The sequence below is a fragment of the Buteo buteo genome, chromosome 25 (genome assembly GCF_964188355.1).
Source record: "Buteo buteo chromosome 25, bButBut1.hap1.1, whole genome shotgun sequence".
Taxonomy (NCBI): domain Eukaryota; kingdom Metazoa; phylum Chordata; class Aves; order Accipitriformes; family Accipitridae; genus Buteo; species Buteo buteo.
Window position 1 is genome coordinate 5,853,692 of NC_134195.1, and position 6,528 is coordinate 5,860,219.

Consider the following 6,528-nt stretch of genomic DNA (forward strand, 5'->3'; position numbering starts at 1 on the left):
TAAAGTGCAACCAGTGAACTCTAGTGATAAGTAATCTGGAAGCATCCCTGAGATTAAGGGAAGGAAATGTCTTTTTTTTCTTTCCCCCAGTCATGGTTTCAGCCCAGCCGGTAACAAAGAACCAGGCAGCTGCTCGCTCGCTCCCCCCCCCCCGGCCACAGTGGGATGAGGAGAAAATATAAAGGCAGGTTCGTGGGTCGAGACAAGGATGGGGAGGGATCACTCACCACTTATGGGCACAGGCAAAAGACAGGCTCAACCTGGGGAAGAAACAAACTCAATTTAATTTGCTCCCAATCAAATCAAAACAAGGATTTTAGGAAGTAAAACGAAACCTGAGAACACCTTCCCCCCATCCCTCCCGCCTTCCCACCTCAGCCCTACTCCCGGTTCTCTCCCCAGGGGAACAGGGGACGGGGACTGGGGTCGGTTCCTCACCCCTGGTCTCTGCCGCTCCTTCCTCCTCAGGGGAGGAGGACTCCGCGCTCGGGCCCTGCTCCGCTGTGGGGGGTCTTCCGTGGGAGACAGTCCTCCACCAACTTCTCCAATGTGGGTCCCTTCCACGGGCTGCAGTTCCTCACAAACTTCCCTGCCGTGGGTCCTTCCTGCGGGCTGCTCTTCAGTCCCAGCCTGCTCCAGCGCGGGCTTCCCCATGGAGCGGCGGCCATCTTGGGGGGCCTCCACCTCTCTCCATGGGCTGGAGGGGGACAGCCTGCCGCCTCACCGCGGGCTGCGGGGGCATCCCCTCCTCCTCCTCCTTCCTCACAGACCTCCATACCCACAGAGGGGTTCCTCTCCCATCCCAATCCCCTACTCGCTGCAGGTTTCCCTTCTGAAATCTGTTCTCCCAGACGCACTACCACTGTCACTGACGGGCTCGGCCTGGGCCAGAGCCGGGTCCAACTTGTAGCCAGGGAAGCTTCCAGCAGCTTCTCACAGGAGCCTGCCCTGTGGCCTCTACCCCACCACCAAAAATAACCACACCACACAAACCCATAACACCCCCTTAGCTTCCTCATCCTCCAGACTTTCTTGTCTCATCTCCTTGGTGACGCGCAATGTAGCACGGAGGTTATGGCAGGTGCTGTCAAGACCGTTGCTCCAGTCCCAAAAGAGGATGATCACACTCTCCGTACCTAAGGACAGAGATGACGGTGACAATTCGGTTTGATCCTAAGGACTTTGGAGAGGGCATGCATCTAATTGTCACAGCCTGGTTATAGACAGCTGTAACCATGTAAAGGAAAAAAAAAAAAAAGCCATTCCTAAGAAAAAAGCACACTTATTTAGAAGTACCTTTACATGCACCTTGATGCAATTTGTGATTAGGCATCACTGATTTACAGATAAATTATAAGGATAGCAGGAAGGCTTGATTCTAGTAGCTTAATAGAAGGTAAACTGCATTAATTTAAATTCATGCTCTAGGGTTTAGGACAATATCTGTCTGTGAGCAATTACTCAGATACTTGTATGGAGAGCAAATAATTTCATATTTACTACCTGTGAGATCGGCATGTGTGTGTATGTGCATTCTTCTGAACCATCTGGCGCCAACTGACCTCCATGGGATGACCAGTTTAGCCGGGCAGTAGAGTGGCTGAGCCAGGTATATGAACCCCTGGGGGCCAATACTGTGTAACTTCTTAATTAATGACCAGGACGATGGGCCAGAGTGCGCCCTCAGCAAGTTTGCAGATGATACAAAACTGGGAGGAGTGGTTCATACACCAGATGGCTGTGCTGCCATTGAGAGGGACATCAAAAGGATGGAGAAATGGGCTGACAGGAACCTCATGTAGTTCAACAGAGGAAAATGACGGGTCTTGCATCTGGGGAGGAATAACCCCACGTACCTCTGCAAGAAAAAAACCAACATTGTTCCCTTGTGGCAAAGAAGGGCCAACTGCCTCCTGGGCTGCCTTAGGAAGAGCATCGCTTGAAGGTTGAAGGAAGTGACATTTTCTCTCTGCTCAGCCCTGGTGAGACACATCTTGAGTGCTGGGTCCAGGTCTGGGCTTTGCACTGCAAGAGAGGCATGGGCAAGTGCTATGAAGATGATTAAGAGACTGGAGAATCTCTCCTTGAGAGAGCTAGGACTGTTCATCCTGGAGAAGAGAAGGCTCAGGGGGGGTCTTATCCATGTGTATAAATACCTGATGGGGAGTAAAGGCAATGGCTCACAAAGTGAAATTCAGGAAATTCCACCTAAACATAAGGAAAAGCTTTTTTACTATGAGGATGGTCAAAGATCGGAAGAGATTCCTCAGCAAAGTTGTGGAGTCTTCATCCTTAGGGATATTCTAAACCCAACTGAATATAGCTCTGAGCGACCAGCTGTAGCTGTCTCTGCTAGAGCAGATTTTGGACTAGACGATCTCCAGAGGTGCCTTCCAACCTCAGCCATTCTTTGATTCTGTGATGATACTGATGGTGAGTTTTAATAATAAAACTGATACACCTTTTAACACTCATTATTATTGTCCTGTCCACAAAGAAAAAGAAAAAAATATAGGAAGCAACATACAATGTATTTTTCCATCTGAAATATAGGGGTTTGCTTCTGAAATTTTGATGTGAAAACTTTCAGTCAGTGCAAAGGGAATCTTGTCTGGGAGCTTTCTTAAATGATGACTAACAAAAAAATCATTGTAATGGGTCTGGTTGGGATGGAAATAGTTCTCTTCACAGCAGCCTCTATGGTGCTGTGCTTTTTTTTTGTGATAAAAACAATGGTGATATCACTTCAGTGTTTTAGCTACTGCTGAACAGTGCTTGCACAGTGTCAAGGCCTTCTCTGTTTCTCACTCTGTCCCCACTCAGGGTGGGCAGGAGGTTGGGAGAGGACAGAGCCATACAGCTGAGCCAAAATGACAGGAGATATTACGTACCATATAACGTCATGTCCAGCAATAAAATGGTGGTGGTGGTGAGAGTTTTTTCTAGGCTAGCCATTGTTTGGAGACTAGCTGGACATCACTCAGCTTGTGGGAGGTGCTGAGTGATTGCCTTTGCATCACTTGGGTTGTGGGGTTTTTGTATTCACCCCCCTTCACTTATTAAACTGTCTTTATCTTAAGGCACAATTTTTTTCTAGATTTTGCCTTCCAATTCTCTCCCCCATCCTGCTGGGGGAAAGTGAGAGCAAGCAGGTGGGGCCTTACCTGCTGGCTGGGTCAACCCACCACAGTCATTTAGATCAAATACAGATATGAATTCACATGGTAATAAAATGAGAATTGAGGCTAAAAGCAACTATTGTAAACACGTTAGCATTTGAAATTCTGCTATGTTAGGCAAAGACAGAAATACCATAAAGGTTTCATCACACATGGAGCTGTATTTTGTAGCTGCTAGAGTAAGATTAGTGATATAAATGACTCTCAATCATCCAGATTATTTAGACATCATTCACAAAATTGCAGCAGTTCCAGACTTGTGCTGTTTGAATATCTTATGATAGTATTCTATTTAATTGACTGCACACGACCTAAAAGTGGCAGTTTTGCAAAATTGCTTTTCATTTCCCTTTACATTTGTGTCTGAGAGACCACAGAGCCATGAACAAAAGGGCAGTCAACATGGCTTGAGGAAAATTGCAGGAGACAGCCTTACTTCTGCTATCATCTGAGTTTCATTGGTACTGCCTAACACTCATGGGGGAAACAAATTCATTAACCAGGCATGGAACTTACATATTACTTAGCATGAGCAGCCTACTTGTTAGGTAGGACTGATTTGTTTCTTTTGGTTGTCTCACGCCTGCGTTCCTTGCATCCCTCTAAATCACCTATTCCCTGAATGGATGTGCAGCTCCACTACGTGCTCGTTTGGTTGTCCTCACCTGGTGCCTGAGGCCAAAGGACTGAGCTGCACTTTTCAATTACAGACAATTGCCAGTGAGAAGCATGGCATATGGGTCCATCAGTTCAGGACAAAACTGGTTTTGCGAAGTGGGTTTCAGATCAAGTATCTTACTGGAGAATTTCCTGTTTGAACTTTGTAGATACGCTGTTTTAAAAGTCACATTAAGAATATTTGAATATAAGAATATTCATCAATGCAAAGTACGTTGCTATTGTATATAGGCCAGATACCAGTGCAAAATATCCTGGTTTTTTGAAATGCTGGACCTGATGCCAGCTTTCTAGGCACTGCTAGAAATGAAGACAAAGGTCTCATTTTCAGAAATGACAGAACTATTCTAACCAGATGCAGCTGGAACAGGACTGATTTCCCAGAGGCTACTTTAGCATCCAGTAGTTGAAATTCAAGGCACACTTTTGAAAATTTGGGCTAGAAGATACTAACGCCATTTGTCCTTGTTTTTATATTTGGAGCTATCACTCAGTAACATGTATCTAGACTGGTGGGCAGGTGTAGGACTGCTTCTTTATTGATACTGGTACTGTTCCCTAATCCAACAGCAAAAGGCACATGTGCATCAGCTCCTGCACACTGCCCTGCATGTATTAAGTATTCACCACCCTGAACCTAGTTTGTGCTCGGCTCAGGATTTATCAAGCATTAGGCACTTTGCTTAGAATGAGCATTCAGAGATTAATTTTCCCATTAAAATTAATTTAATATAAACACTTTGTAGCATTTGGGTAAATTCATGGCTTTTTCTAACTCTTCTGCCTAACTGACTAGACTACATGAGACAATTTAAGAAAAACTATTGAGCAAGAGGGCAAATCCACCCATAAGAATTCAATTCTTTTTAGTCACCTGTATGTTCACAAGACATTTTTAGATACTTATGCAGCTCTTACTGGTAAATTTGAAAAATTCAGGACCAAATTGCTTTTTCTTGGCAAATGGTTAAGTTTTATATTTCACCCTTATATTCACTCCTACTGTGCTTCCCTCAGTGGTGATGCTGAAATAGTTCTGAACTAGTAAAATAAACCTTTAAAAAGTTTCAAGCAGATTTTCTTGATTTAAAAATGATGATTTATGATTATGCGAACTAGGTTTAATATGCATTAGGAATTCAAATGCTGTTGCAATAATTTTTTAGTAAAAGCTGCTTTTTAGAACTACCTTTGCACATTCTCTCCACAAGCAATAATTCTTCATCTATAGAGTAATTTATTTCTTCTGGTTTTAATATGTTACAGATGAATGGTTGTATGTCTTTCCTGTTAGAGCATTACAAGACAGGCCACTTTTGCATTAGGCTGGTACTACAACAGATACCTGTGGTGCTCTTCATGGTTCATGTGGTACTAATTTAAATGGGAAGTTGCACATATTTCATTGAAACACTTGGTAAAGCCAGCTTTCACAGAAGGGTGCAAATGATGGACTGTTCTCTGTGTGCAGCTGAACTGCTCTAAATGTGTCAGTGAGGGTTATGGATCATTTCATTCACCCATCAGCTCTGGTCCGCTGTGTGTACAAATCACAGTATAGTGTCATCCAACAGAACATTCCTGACAATACTAGAACATTTATAGTACTGCCATTTTTAATAGGAGTTCTGCAACCCTGTTTAAATAGTATTACTTCTTTAACTCTTTAAACTCTGAATTTGAAGTCATTTTTGGTTTCCTTCTCTTTTAGTTGCAGTGTCCCCAGTTTGGACTCTTTGCTCATTTTTTTTGGTTTCATAGCTACTGGAAAAGGAAATAAGAGACACTCAAGGTTAAAGGTAAGTTGCAGCTAAGACCCACATTCAAGAAACTTCCAGTCTCCATAAATAGTATGCTATTTTCTGGTTTTTTTCCTTAGCAGTGATCTTTGGATAATTCAATATCCCCTGAGCATAGAGTCCCTTTAAATATCAAACAGTCCACCTTCATTCTCTGTCAAGAATCGATTGAATTGATGATATATGTTATATGATTAGTGAACCCTTTGTCTTTCCATTGTCAGGATGAAAAACATTTCTGGCAGTTGAAGTAGACTATTTCCCCATTACTTAGGTTTTACAGCTGAGAAAAGAAACTTGCTGAAATTTAAAGGAAACTTTGTCAGTGGCTTCTTGTCACGAATGGGAGAAACTGCAGCAAGAAACCCAGCATAATTATGATTATTGTAAAAGCAAAGGCATGTATTTGTATTTAGGGAGTGTCCAACTGTTTTAGCACTTATTTCTTTTATCTTACTTCTGTGTTAGAACTGATCTCTTCTAATCCTGCATAATAGACTGACAGAACTTGCACACAGAAGTGGTACTGATCAGACATATAAATATGTACATCCAGCCTTCCCTTTATTCTGTAATTGCCATTCAAAATCAAGGGTTGTGAGTATTCATTTTCTCCTGAAGGACTGGTGGCTTATCTAGGTGCAAGGGAGATGTTCACACTGGTGAAATTAAGGTAGCTTACTCTAGGTATTGAAGTTACAAGCTCTTGTTAAACCAAAACCTACAGTCACTGGAGATTGACAGGCTCCTAACTCAGACTTTCAGGTTTCTCCGTGGACTATAGGAAGACTCATCATCTATGCTAGGCACCAAAACTAGGTGATTAGACTTATGTAACGTGAATATCTCCTAGTTGGTCAGTTATGGATTTA

At 43.1% G+C, this 6,528-nt stretch overlaps 1 long non-coding RNA gene across 1 annotated transcript in view; it reads left to right on the plus strand.

Moving 5' to 3' along the window:
- Positions 1-5,657, plus strand: part of LOC142044627 (uncharacterized) — a 55,480-nt gene extending 49,823 nt beyond the window's left edge. The window contains exon 3 of the long non-coding RNA XR_012654378.1: positions 5,569-5,657. This is a non-coding gene — a long non-coding RNA (uncharacterized LOC142044627). The remainder of the gene's footprint in view (positions 1-5,568) is intronic.
- The last annotated feature ends 871 nt before the right edge of the window (positions 5,658-6,528 follow it).